Here is a 14,878-nt window from a genome sequence, read left to right on the forward strand (position 1 = left end):
TGATTCCTAGGATATAGATCTTACAGATTTTCTTAAAGATATGCTCAAACCAGGGAAGGAATCTGTATTGCCTAACCCTAAAAATCTGAGATTCTCTTCAAAGTATGAAAAACTTATATAAAACACATATAATAAAAGAGACCTTGTTCCAGAGCAATGGGGAAATTTATACATAACAGTCCCCCGTTATCCACGATTTCATTTTATGTGGTTTCAGCTATCTGCAGTCAGCCACAGCCCAGAAGTAGATAATCCTCCTGACATATCCTTAAGTCAATAGTAGCCTAACACTATGTCACAATATACATATCATTCACCTCACTTCATCTCATCTACATCATCACATAAAGGATGAATATAGTAGAAGATATTCTGAGAGACAACATTCATAAAATTTTAATTGCAGCATATTGTTATAATTGTTCTACTTTATTATTAGTTGTTGCTAATCTTTTCTTATTAGTTGTTATGCGTAACTCACAAATTAAAATTTATTAAAGGTACATATGTATATGGAAAAACATTATATATAAGGCTAGGTAGTATCCACAGTTTTAGGCATCCCCTGGGGATCTTGGACTATCTCCCCTGTGGATAAGGGGGAGCTACTGTACAAAGCAATCAGAACTGTTCAATGACCAGGCAAGAGATAAGATATTTATACTTTGCAATGACTGATTCCAAAAGGCTATAAACTTACAAAGAATAGGTTAAGGTAACAAACTGAAAGCAAGAATTAAGTAAATTCAACAAAAGTGAAAACAGGATCCTTCCCAACACAGGCAATTAGAAAATCCATCTATGGAATAACTGAGAAAGAAACCACATAATACAGTAACCGAAGAACCTATAATATAGTAACAGTTTTCCACCAAGGAAAAGTTAAGCCCGCTAACAACCTACAGTGAAGCCTACTACTGAACTGCCCACTCATGCACACAGAATTTTCAATTAGATTTCTAGTACCTCTCACTTAATATAAACATCCATGATCACTATTAGAAAAAAAGATCAAGGAATAAACAAAAACAATGCCAAAAACAAATTAAAACCAAAAAAATTCACAATTAATTTAAAAAACACTGCATTCATATAACAAGAATATGCTATTTCAGGGTGCCTGGGTGGCTCAGTCAGTTGAGCATCCAAAAGACTCTTGATTTCAGCTCAGGTTGTGATCTCAGGGTCATAAACTAGTTGCCCATACTGGCCTCCACACTCAGCACAGAATCTGGAATCCCTCCCTCAGCCCCTCCCCCTGCTCACACATTTTCTCTCTCTCTCTCTCTCTCTCTCTCTCTCTAATAAATAAATCTTTAAAAGAAAAACAGGAATATATTATTTAAAAACCAGAAAAGCCTCTTGGAAATTACAAAATTGAAAGCAGAAGTACTGAATAAAAAAATAGAATATAGGGGATCCCTGGGTGGCACAGTGGTTTGGCGCTTGCCTTTGGCCCAGGGCGCGATCCTGGAGACCCGGGATTGAATCCCACATCAGGCTCCCGGTGCATGGAGCCTGTTTCTCCCTCTGCCTATGTCTCTGCCTCTCTCTCTGTCTCTCTGTGACTATCATAAATAAATAAAAATTTAAAAAAAAATTTTAAAAAAAAATAGAATATAACACTGAGGAAATCTCTTAGAAAAAAAAAAGGAAAAACAGGTGGAGGGCAGAAAGAAGGCAGGACAGTAAGATAATAAACATAAGAGAATCAAACTATATGGTCCAATATCCAACATAATGGGAGTTCCTGTAGAAGAGAGAAAGCAAAGAAAAGGAAACCAAAGAAAGCCAATCCTGAGAATTAAAGGACCTTATGAGCACAAAGTACATTAAAAAATATATATATATATATGTATGTGTGTGTGTGTGTATATACCAAGATACATACATACATACATATATATATATATATATATGTGTGTGTGTGTGTGTGTATACCAAGATATATTATGGTGAAATTTCAGAACGTTAGGAAAAAGAAGCTTATGAAACATTACAGAAAAGTAAAATGTTATAAATAAAAAGCTGACAATCAAAATGTCTTTAAACTCCTTATTAGCAACAGCAGAAACTGTAACCATAAGACAATGAAGTCTGTGCTTTCAAGTCTCTGAAGGAAATGCTCTCAAGCTCTAATTCCATACCCAACTATAATATCAAGGCAAGGGAGAAAAACAAACAAACAAACATGTTCAGACATGTAGGGTATCAAAAAAACAAAACAAAACCTGGGATCCACGAAAAGGGAGATGTGCTCTGTACAGCAGAGACAAAGTAAATTCCCCAGAATGATGGTGAAGGGAAGCTACCAGCTTAAGTTAGAGCCAATAGGATAAAGGGTTTCAAGAAGATAGCCAAGGGAAAAAAAACACTTAAAAACTTTACTGGCAGATTACTTGATGTATCTGACCACAAAGTTCTGCTAACAGAGCAGAAATACTCATAGGAACAGAAAAGTGGCAAGTTAAAAGGAAATGACTAAACAAACAAGAGCAACAAAAAACTCTCAAAAAGTCACATAAAAAAGGAAATATAATCATTACCTATCTGGTTCTCACAACAACTCATACTAGTTTTAAAAAAATGTTATATGTTCATTATATATCATTTATTACATATATTTAAGGATTATACATCCTATATATTACATGTATTTACATATTCATGTACATCACTTTTTTTTTTAAAGATTTTATTTATTTATTCATGAGAGACACAGAGAGAGGCAGAGACACAGGCAGAGGAGAAGCAGGCTCCATGCAGGGAGCCTGATGTGGGACTTGATCCCGGGTCTCCATGGCCTGGGCTGAAGGAGGTGCTAAACCGCTGAGCCACCAGAGCTGCCCTGTACATCACAATTTAATGATAAAAGAGGGCATATAAAGATGCTAATTCCTCATTTTTGGTAGATGTCAATTTTAAAAACAAGTAATAGAAGGTTTAAGTTTTTTTGTTTGTTTGGGGTTTTTTTAAGGACAAAAGAAGAAAATAACACTTAAGCAGCTAAAAGAAATGGTAGCTACCTCTAGGTATTGAGACCAGTTGGGTGGAAAAATTGAAGCAGGAGAAAACAAGAAAGAAGACAAAGATCTGGGAAGAAACTAATAAATCACTCATACAAATTTTGTTCTTCTTTCAATTTTTTAAGATTAAAATTCCTGAGGCTGGCCACAGATAATGAGATTCACCAGTCAAGGGTTCATAATGGATTGTGAACAAGAGTCTTGGGACACCATGAGATCTCATCCAAAGTGCCCAACTCCCTAATCTGAACAAGAGACAAGGTGTTACCTCCAGAAAAGAATTTATCAACTCTTTTCAACAACAGGTCTGTACTTCCTATTGCAGAGTTTAAAAAAAAAAAAAAAATCAATCCTATCATAATTGCTAAGCTGTACTCACTGATTTTCACTGCTCAGAGGAAACAAATTATCTTGAACCATGCAGGATTCCAGACAACCCCTTATTAAAAACTCAATCACAGAAAGCAAGATTCAAGACATGCAATCAAAGACTTGTTCTACCCTTGCCCAGGTTCACGCTCTTTTCTTTCCTGGCCTTCTTTTATTCTGCTTCCCTGACCCAAACTCTCATAAAACATAAACCTTATCATAAGATTCATGAGAAAATGACATTAAATATAATTCATTAAAATGAATTTTGCTTGATATTTCATTTTGTTGGAATATAAATACTATAGATCTCATCAAACAAGGGAAGGAATTTATATTCAGAAAAGCTAAAATTAAAATGTTCTACTTTCAGATTTATTTAAATCAGTTCACAGTTAAAATTCTAGACACTTTGTTTACATCTACAGATTATATGCTTGTGTTTTTCCTCTGGGCCCATATAAAGTCCTATCCACATATACTGAGACTTTTAGACCCAAAATGACATGTCAGCCCAGACTCCACCTTATTTCTTATTCCATGACATATTAAGATCCAAACTAAGTCAAAAGATGTATTGTGGCCCAGTAGTACTCTACAAAGCTAATGACCAAATTATCCAAGGCTTAAAAGCTTACAATGATTACACGGCCAAAAGTTTACCTTAAGACAGATATCTAGTTCAGCCTATCCCAAATTTCTAGATAAGCAATGAAGCTTTTGCAGTCCCTCCACAACCACGTATCTGTCAGGTTCTCCTCATTATGAATCTTGGCCCTCAAGTCTGGCTCTTAACTAGGCCAGCTTTCACAGTAGGATCATGCCTACGGAAATTAACCAACAGAATTCAATGCTCCACAGCCTAGGCATCCTGCATGACCATCCAGAGATAAGGAAGTAAGCTCAAAGTCCAGTAATTTCGACTCCTCCTTCTAATATTTTTTCTAATACCTTTCAACACTGATTTTGATGAATAATCTAAAATAACCCAAAAATAATAACCTGTCATACATTATAAGGGATCACTTCTAAACAGACTCTAGTTTTAGAGTATAAAATCCAGCAAACCTATTACCACAGCAGAATTAAGGAGACCTCCACAAAATCTTAATTTTTTTTCTTTATTCTGAATGAAAGGCTTCTTCACTAAGTCTCCATAATAATCTACATAAAACGCTAGTCCGTGTTAACTGTGGTAAATAGCAGATATAACTTCATGATAAATAAAATCCAGATATTGGTGGTATCCTGTTCTTCTTAGCTCAAGAGTTATCAGTTTCTCAATATGTATAGGACTATAAAATAGTATAATCTAAGAACTTCTGAAGTGTTTTAAAAACTGTTGGATTTGGTTCTTGTCTTAAGGAAAGAACCTTAAAAGTTGCTTCTTGACTAAGGCTGACCCAATGGGAAATTACACAGGTTTACTTGTAAATAATCATACATGAGAGCCACGGGCTGTTTAAGAGTAGTTTACAAAGTAATTCCTACTGACACAGTATTTGCTCCTGTAACTCACAACCTGGAATTTCTCTCCGAAACCTGACCTCTCCTCCACAATCAGAGAACTTTCAAGGTTACATAAATCCTTCATCCTAGGATTTCCCGGAAAGCAGAATCTCCTAGGATAAAAGTCAAAAGCCAGAACTGTGGCATCTAAACCAAGTCATCTGCCCACTGTGTCCAAACGCCTACGCCTCTGATCTCCTAAAGTCACTTTTCTCCACAATCCAAAAAGTCCCAATTCCTAAATCCTGCTCACCCGTTGCCAAAACTATCTGAAGGCTTTCAAAAGGACATTCCTTTTTATCAAGAATTAGAGCCGAACACCAAAAAATAAATTTATATATATATAAAAAAAAAAAGAATTAGATCCATCCAAGAGCTAAACATTAGTCTTGTCATGTGGTTTAAAACAGACACTTCTTAAATGACTGGTAAATGGCCTGTTTCATATAAAGCCAATATTATGGGGGCATTTCCGGACTAGACATCATTGGGGCTAACACATCAACAAAATTATGTCACTATTATTGGCCACTATGAGCCTCTTGGCTGTACAAATTAAGAGCGTGTAGGAGGGGGATCCCTGGGTGGCTCAGAGGTTTGGCGCCTGCCCTCGGCCCAGGGCGTGATCCCAGAGTCCCGGGATCGAGTCCCGCGTCGGGCTCCCTGAGTGGAGCCTGCTTCTCCCTCCTCCTGTGTCTCTGTCTCTGTCTCTCTCTCTCTCTCATAAATAAATAAATCTTTAAAAAAAAAAAAAAAAAGAGCGTGTAGGAGGGCATCTGGGGGCTGCCTTGGGCTCAGGTCACGATCCCGCATCGGGCTCCCTGCTCAGGGGGGAGTCCGCTTCTCCCTCTGCCTCTCTGCTCTCAAAAAAATAATAAAATCAAAAAAAAAATCAAAAAAAAAAAAAACAAACAAACACAACCTTGTAGCAAAACAGCATACAAGACACTATTCACAGAAATACTACGTTACCAGTAATACACACACAGATGTCGTGTTCAGTTATGATCTTCCCTCCCCAAAATCACTATCGCCGGTTAACAAGTTCCGATCCAGCCTAAGTTTTACAGCGCGTTTCCTTTCCGTTCACCCTACTGGCAAGAAGTGCCACTTTAGACAAAGGGCTGGACGGCGGAGAACCAGAGCGGGCCCTGGGCCGACGCACACGGGCCCCCGGGCTCGGCCCCCCGCCCCCCCTCGCTCGCCCCCCCCCCCCCCCCGGCGCGGGCCCCGGCTCGCCTCCGGACAGGGCGTCAACGCGAGGGGCGGCACGACGCCGAGAGCCCCCTCGCACCTACCGCCAGACCAAGAACCGAGGCCCCGCCGAACACACGTCTCAGATTTCGAGTCCTCGACGCAGACACTCACCTCGGCAGCTCAGCGCCCTCTGAAACACCGCGCAGGGGTCCCGGACACTCTTCCTCCCGAGGTCCTAGACCGAGAGCGGGGCGCGCGGAAGGGCAGCGAGCCGGCCGAGGCGGCGGCCCGCCTCTCCCTCGGAGCGCAGCAGCCCGGCGGCCGCGCGAGTCCGAGCCGTCCCGGGAGCCGCGCCGCGCGGCTGCAGGAGGAGCCCCCGCCCCGCCCCGCCCGGCCTCCCCGACTGCGTCCCGTTCCGAAGGCCGCTAACTCACAGGGGAGCCGGGGGAGGGCTGCCGGGCCGACCGGCGCTGCCCGCCCAGGGCCCACGGCCCACGGCCCACGGCCCGAGCAGCGAGGGCTCGGCGCGCGCGGCGGGCGCCCCCCACCAGCCGCAGCAGGCCCGGCCCGCGAGCTAAACCCCGCGCTCGGCGGCCGGGGAGGAGCGACTTCGGAGGAACTCAGGGCCGGCCAGCGTGTGGCGAGTGCGGGGCGGGAGCAAGAAGCGGAAGACCCGAAAGTCGCCGAGAAATCGGCGTAGGAAGCCCTGTCAGGAGCCCCCGGAAGGCCGCCACGACCCCGGATGCGAACCGCGCGCGGGGAGCCAGGAGTCACACTTCCGGCGGCCGCCTCGCCCCCTCCCGCGGCGCGGCTGCAGTGCGCAGGCGCCTGGCTGGGCAGCCCGCGGCGAAGGCGGGGGAGGCTCGGCGGCGGTGGGCGCCGGACGTGGGGCCGACGCCCGGGGCGGCGGGGTTGCGGAGGGCTCGGGCGCCGCCGCGATGCGCGCGTCTCCTCCTCCGACCGTCTGCGCCTGGGCGGCCCCGGCGGCCCCGCGATTTAGCGCCGCCTGCGGCCCAGGGCGTGACCCCCGGGTCGCAGGATCAAGACCCGCGTCGGGCTACCCGCGTGCAGCCTGCTGCTCCCTCGGCCTTTCTCTCCCTCTCTCTGGGTCTCTCATGGTTAAATAAATAAAATCTAAAAAAAAAAAAAAAAGTCTTTCCCTGACCCATTTTTCCGTGGCGTGTGAGCGCCGAGCTGTTAGGCTTTTCCACCGCGGCCGGGGGTGGGGGAGGGGAGGGGCCTGGGCTCGGCGCCCTGCTGGTAATAATAGCTGATACTCCTTCATTCAACAAATACCTAGTATTTGCTCTGGAAGGAGCTTTAAAAGTCGTGAAAATGACTTGTCGGGATTAGTCGATGTCAACCTTCTAACCATATTCCTTTATTTCCCTTGGACACCTACAGAAGAATTTCTCGTTTTTCTGAAACGGGTGATTGGTGTCATCTTTTCTCCTGATCGCCCTTATCAACTTGCCTGATCTCGCATCCCCACGTTGTCTTTCGCTTTCCTATTTTTTCCTTATTTTTGTGCCCTGTTTTCATTTCTGCTCCTAGGTTTATTTCCTTTCTTCTACTTTCTTTTATTTTTAAGGTGTATTTTCTTTATCTGCTGGTTTTTTAACTCGGAAACTGAGATCACTGATGGTAGATGTTTTCTTCTTTTGTGATATAAGCATTTGGTGGGATGTGTCCCCACAGTATCGCTTTAACTACATCTCACGCATTTTTTTTTTAATTTTTATTTATTTATGATAGTCACTCAGAGAGAGAGGCAGAGACACAGGCAGAGGGAGAAGCAGGCCCCATGCACCGGGAGCCCGACGTGGGATTCGATCCGGGGTCTCCAGGATCGCGCCCCGGGTCAAAGGCAGGCGCTAAACCGCTGCGCCACCCAGGGATCCCTATCTCACGCATTTTAATATGTTCTCCTTTTCCTTCATTTCAAAATACTTCCTAATTTCCCTGTATATTTCTTTCTTTGACCCATGGATTATTAGTGTGTTATGCAGTCTCCAAAAATTGAGAAATTTTTCGGACATCTTTCTGTTGCTGATTTCTAATTTAGTTCCATTCTAATCTGATAACATACTTTGCATAATTTGAATCATTTTCAATTTATTGAGACTTATTCTGTGACCCAGAATATGGTCTGTCTTGATAAATATTCAGTGTGCATTTAAGGTGAATGTGTATTCCACAGTTGCCGGGTGAAATGTCCTACAAATGTCAATCACATCAAGTTTGTTGATACCGTTCAAATCTTTTAAATCCTGGGGGATTTAAAATATACGGATTTTCTGTCTATTTATCCTATTAATTATTGAGAGGAGTATTGAACTCTATAATTATGGCTTCTTCTAATTCTGCGTGTTCTGTGAGTTTTGCTCCATGTATTTTAAATTCTGCTGTTAGTTGCCTAAGCTTTTTTGCATTTATAATTGTTCTGTTATCTAGATGAATTTATCCATAATGAAGCTGACCAAAAAGTATTTTATGAAATGATCCATTTTATAAGAATGGTCCACTTTATAAAACCTCTTTACTCCTAGTAATATTTTTTGCTCTAAAGTGTACTTTGATGTAAATATAGCCACTCAGCCTTTTCGTAGTTTTGACATATATATATCTTGATAAAAGAGGTAAAAGATAAAAGATATAAAATATACGTGTATTTTAAGACGTATTTATTTTAGAGAGAGAGAGAGGGAGGGAGAGGGCTTGTGCATACACAAGCAGGGGGAGGGGCGGAGGAAGAGGAAGAGAATTCCAAGCAGACTCCACACTGATCATGGAGCCAAGCAAGGCTCAATCTGACCACCCAGAGATCATGACCTGAGCCAAAACCAAGAGTCCCATGCTTAACTGACTAAACCATCCAGGCGCCCCACATGTTTGTGTCTTCCTAAATTTCTCTCAGCATATTTTGTATTTTCAGTGTACAGATATTCCAATGAATGTCTTTTATCAAATTTACCCTGATGTATTTCATATTTTTGATGCTATTTTAAATGGTATTTTAAATTTCAATTTCAGATTGCACAGTATTAATAGAAGACAAATACAGTTGGCTTCGTATATTGATTTTTATATCCTGCAGTCTTGATGAAGTTAGTGAGTCCTCCTCCACACTCAGCTGGGGAGTCGGCTTGAGGGTTCTCTCCCTCTGCCCCTCTTCCCACTCATGAATGTATGCACACTCTCACCCTAAAATAAATAAATCTTTTTGTTTGTTTGTTTGTTTGTTTAAATATTTTATTTATTCATGAGAGACACATAGAGAGGCAGAGACACAGGCAGAGGAAGAAGCAGGCTCCATTCAGGGAGCCCGATGTGGGACTCCATCCTGGGACCCCGAGGTCACGCCCTGAGCGGATGAAGGCAGACCCTCAACCACTGAGCCACCCAGACATCCCTAAATAAATCTTTTTTTAAGAAAAGACCACACAAACAGCAAGATATACCATGTTCATGGTTCAGAAGACTCAAAACTGTAAAAATGTCAGTTCTCCCACAAATTTGTAGATTCACACAATCTCAATCAAAATCCCAGCACGCTTTTTTGTTTTGTTTTGTTTTTGTTTTGTTTTGTTTTTAATTTTTATTTATTTATGATAGTCACAGAGAGAGAGAGAGAGGCAGAGACATAGGCAGAGGGGGAAGCAGGCTCCATGCACCGGAAGCCTGATGTGGGATTCGATCCTGGGTCTCCAGGATCACGCCCTGGGCCAAAGGCAGGTGCCAAACCGCTGCGCCACCCAGGGATCCCTTTTTTTTTTTTTTTTTGTAATTGACAAAAGAATTCTAAAATTTATATGGAGATGCAAAGGACCTAGAACAACCAAAACAACTTTGAGAGTGAAGAACAAACTTGGAGAACTTACACTACACTATCTGATCTCGATATTTACTATAAAGCTACATTAAGCCAGATTATATTGGTGTAAAGAAAAAAAGATTGACAAAACTGAATAGAGTTTTTTATAAAGTGCCAAAATTATTCATTTCAACAAAGGCACTCAGTGGGAAAAAAGAAAGATTTTTCACTAATACTCAAACATGTGAGTATTCATAGGCATAAGTGAGTGAATGAATGAATGAATAAAATAACACATGAAAACACAAAATGGATCATAGGTCTAAACATAAAATTTACAACTTCTAGAGGAAAAGTATCTGTGACCTTAGGCTAGACAGAGATTTCTTGGGTATGATACCTAAAGCACTCTTCTTAAATGACAAAGTAATGAACTGAACTTCATCAAAATTAAGCATTTATTTTCAGGACACTAAGTAAATGAAAAGACTAGCCAAAACTGAAAAAAGTATTTGCAAATCATATATCTAGTAAAGAGCTTGCACCCTGAATGTATATTTTTTAAATCTCTTGTACCTCAAAAAAGCACAGAAAAAAAAAAAAAACGAAAAACTCTCCTACCTCAATAAGAAGAAATTAAGTAACCCAATAAACAAATGGTCATAAAGTTTGAATAGACACTTCACCAAAGAAGTTATATGAATGAGAAATAAGCACATGAAAAGATATCCAATATTATGAGGCATTAGAGAAAATAAAACCACAATGAAATAGTACTACCTACCTACTTAATGGTAAAATTAAAAAGACCAGCCACACCAACTGTTGTTTAGAATGTGGAGTGATTGGAACTCTCATAACCACTAATGGGAATGTACAACCTCTTTGGAAAAGAGGCAATTTCTTAAAAAGTTAAATGTATATTTACATTTTCCAGACATTATACTCCTAGGTATTTATCCAAAAGAAACAAAAACATATGTTTACCCAAAGACTTGTGCACAAACGTTCATAGCAATTATGTTCATAATAGGCAAAAACTGGAAACAACACAAATGTTTGTCAGCAGATAAGTGAATGAACAATCACAATATCCATACAATGGAATATTACCGAGAATAAAAAGAAATTAACTATTGATATGTAAAGCAACGTGGATTAATCTCAATTATATCAGTGACAGAAATTGGGGAAAAAATAGTGCATACTGTATGATCTCCTTTATATGAAATTCTAGAACATGAAAACCAATCTTTAGGGAGAAAAAAGAAGTCCATGGTAGTCTGAAAAATGAGAGCTGGGGGCAGAGGGCTGAGAAGGCCAGAAGGGAGAGATTGCAAAGGAGTACAAGGAAACAGTTGAGAGTTCTACTCATGTTAACTATCTTGATTGTTGTAATAGTTTCATGTGTGTATGCATGTGTAAAAATGTGCAGCTGATTATGAGTCAATTATATCTTAAACAGGCTATTAAAAAATTTTTAAACAGAAAAATCTTTTGGTCCATGTTGCACTTTAAGTGAATCTTTTAAACTATGCACAATTTTAAAATCCCACAGGGGTCAATTGGAAATATCGGTTCATTGAGTTATGCAGATCTTCAAAATGTTGACATGTTTCATCCTACGCTATCAAAATATCCCATTTGTTAATATCACTTCCAATCTCATCAGAAGAATCTAAGTATTTGGAAGCTGTCAAGATCACAGTGATGAGGCAACTTTCACAGTTTATTTTCTTGAAAGCTCAATTATATCAATGACAACAAATATCGTTTGTTTTCCCTGAACTGATGGTTCCATTTCATTTATTTTTGAGAAAATATTTGTCAAATACCCAAGTCTAAATAACCAGTTTGTCTGTCAATAGATATTTTAATAAAAATGGCGTTCCATAATATTAAAAGAAGTTACTTCAGCTTGCAACTCAATCCCACAGTTTCTCTCCAAGAGACAATTATAGTTCTTTAGTTTGTAACAAAAGTAACTTATGAATACTTCTTATTTTTTTTAAGCAGAATATTTTTAAAATGTGAATTCAAGGGTCAGTAGCCATTAGAATTAATAATTTTTACAGCTTCATTAAGAACATTCTTAATTAAAGTTGTAATTTTTTTAAAAACAGCAAGAGAATGACAGTAAAGAATACAAGGACTATTGATTTGTGCAAAGGTGTTCAACTGAAGGTGATTTTGCCCCCAGAGGCTATTTAGCAATGTACAGAAACATCTTGGGTTGTCATAACTTGGGACTGGAGGTGGTTGCTACTGACATCTAATGACCAGAAGCCAGGGATGCTGCTCAACATTCTGTTGAGCATCTGCCTTTGGCTCAGGGTGTGATCCTGGAGTCCAGGGATCGAGTCCCACATCGGGCTCCCTGCATGGAGCCCGCTTCTCCCTCTGCCTAAGTCTCTGCTTCTCTACCTCTCTGTGTCTCTCATGAATAAATAAATAAAATATTTTTTTTAAAAGTATTAACCAGCACAATATTCCATTGTGTGGATATACCACATTTTGTTTATCCATTCATCAGATGATGGACATTTGATTGTTTCCACTTTTTGGCTATCATGAATAATGGTGCTATGAACATTCATGTTTTTGTTTAAACATACATCTTCAATCATCTTAGGTATATACTTAGAAGTGAAATTGCTAGGTCATATGGTAACTCTTGTGTTTAATTTTTTGAGGAACTGCCAACTCTTTTCCAAAGTGACTTCATCATTATATCCCCATCAGCAGTGTATGAGTATTCCAATCTTTCCACATACTTCCCAACATTTGTTATTTCCTATCTTTTTTATTATAGCCACCATAATGGGTGTGAATAGTATGTTGTGGTCTACAGCGATTTGCTTTTGAACTACCAAAGCAAATGATAAAACAATGAAAAAGAGAAATAAATCCTTACTGTTATTATAAAAATAATTTTGACCTCCTGGCTCCTCAAACTGTCTATGGTCACATTTGGAAAATGTCTGGAGCAGAGTAAGGCGGAAGTCCAGAGAATTGATAGTAGAGATTTATTGGGAGCTTGCTATAGGCCAGACACCTTGCTAAGCACTTTACAAAAATGATCCCTTATAATCTGATTAACAGGCCTCTAAGATTACTACTTTCATTATCTTCACTTTAGAGGTGAAAAAACTAAGTCTCAGTGAAATCAAGCAACTTGCTCAATGTCCCACAAATAATGCCAAAGATAAGCCCTGAGTCTAGATAGCCCGCTCCAGCATCCTAGGCCTCCTCCCCCCTGCCCCCTCCCCAACTCAACCGCCAGTTTTGGGAAGGAGTCAGGAACACCTTCCCAAGGTGTCTGGAACTCCTTCCCAAGGTCTGAGGGACTCAGGACTTTTTGATAGTGTGGTTCTGTACTTGTTAATTTGATATGATGGGTATCTTGAACTCTTCCGTGATGTGTGGTCAACTACAACTTCTAGGTTCCTTCATCTTTTGTATTACCTTACATCCCCATTCTTATCTCCCTAACACATTCTGCTAAATTTGATGAAAATTTTGCTTTCTGAAAAGGAGATAGGGGTGAGGAAGTAGGTCATTTTAGAGATAAGCTGACAATCACCAGTCTCCACAGATAGCTTTCTGGGCCCAGAAGAAAGATCTTCAGATTCCACCCCCTAAGGAAGTGAAGAGAATTTACAACTGGAAACTAAATGCTCCAATTTCCTTATGCGTGAATATACTTTAGTACATTCAAAAATCCATCTTCAACACCTCACCACTTTTGATTGCACTTCAATGTATGTTAAAAGTAAAAGTGGAACCTCTCCCCAAGACAAAATGAAATAAAGATGCTCCAAAGAAAACAACATTAAACTGAAATCTGCAATTTATATTGCAGTAGGAGACTGCAGTGCTTTGATTTGGATGTGGCTGTTGTGCAGAACAGAAGAGAGTGGGTAACAATAATGACTACTGTTGTACTTTGTAGCTGTTCTCTGCCATTACAACTGGTACCTCTCGGGATCCCTGGGTGGCGCAGCGGTTTGGCGCCTGCCTTTGGCCCAGGGCGCGATCCTGGAGACCCCGGATCGAATCCCACATCAGGCTCCCGGTGCATGGAGCCTGCTTCTTCCTCCGCCTGTGTCTCTGCCTCTCTCGCTCTCTCTCTCTGTGACTATCATAAATAAAAAAAAAAACAAAAACTGGTACCTCTTGTGCATCTGGGGGAAGCAATGGTAAGCAAGATTGATGCAGTCCCTACCCTCAAATAGCTGACAGTTCAGAGACAGTAACCTTCACAGACTTAGAAAACAAAATTTGATGTGTATGGTAGTAACAGAGAAAAGGAAAATACATGCTTCTGTAACAGCAACTGACTGGGGTTCCAACCCATATGGAAGTATGAGGGCTACTGACATGCACTCCTGAGATCTCCTGTGTGAGGAGCGTAGTTGACTGACAACTCCAACGACTGCCTCTCCAGATCCAGCACACCTGAAGCTGAACCTATGCCTCTCGTGAACCTCAACCAGCCAATAACTGAGCACAGCAGAGATGCTAGTGCCAGCCCATTCCTGCAGGACACAGGACTCCTCTAATGGGCAATTCTGGCTCAGAAACTCCCTGATGGCCAAACTAAAACTTTCTTAGACAGTACTGCAATCTTTTTCTACCCAATTCTCCTTCCTTCTCCCTCTCCTTCAACAGATGTCAGACTTGCATTGGAATCTGAGTCTCTCCCTGCTTCTTTCTTCCTTCTCTTTTTCTTTCACAGAAATCTCCTCTAATAAATCTCTTGCATGTCTAATCCTGTCTTGGCATTAGCTTCTTGGAGGATCTGAACTAACACAGAAGTTTTTTTTTGGTTTTTTTTTTTAATTTTTATTTATTTATGATAGTCACAGAGAGAAAGAGAGAGAGAGAGGCAGAGACATTGGCAGAGGGAGAAGCAGGCTCCATGCACCGGGAGCCCGATGTGGGATTCGATCCTGGGTCTCCA

General features: G+C 40.8%; 1 protein-coding gene across 4 annotated transcripts in view; it reads right to left on the bottom strand.

The window, feature by feature from the left end:
• The window catches only part of TENT2 (terminal nucleotidyltransferase 2), a 133,254-nt gene that overhangs the window by 61,528 nt on the left and 56,848 nt on the right, over positions 1–14,878 (bottom strand). For 2 of the 4 annotated variants that reach the window (XM_025998255.2, XM_025998254.2), the window contains exon 1: positions 6,273–6,410. The exons of the other annotated variants lie outside the window; for them this stretch is intronic. The gene's annotated coding sequence lies outside the window, so the exon portion shown is untranslated. Of the gene's footprint in view, positions 1–6,272; positions 6,411–14,878 lie in introns of those variants that run through there. 4 annotated transcript variants of the gene reach the window in all.

This window comes from Vulpes vulpes, chromosome 14 (assembly GCF_048418805.1).
Source record: "Vulpes vulpes isolate BD-2025 chromosome 14, VulVul3, whole genome shotgun sequence".
NCBI classification, from domain to species: Eukaryota; Metazoa; Chordata; class Mammalia; order Carnivora; family Canidae; genus Vulpes; species Vulpes vulpes.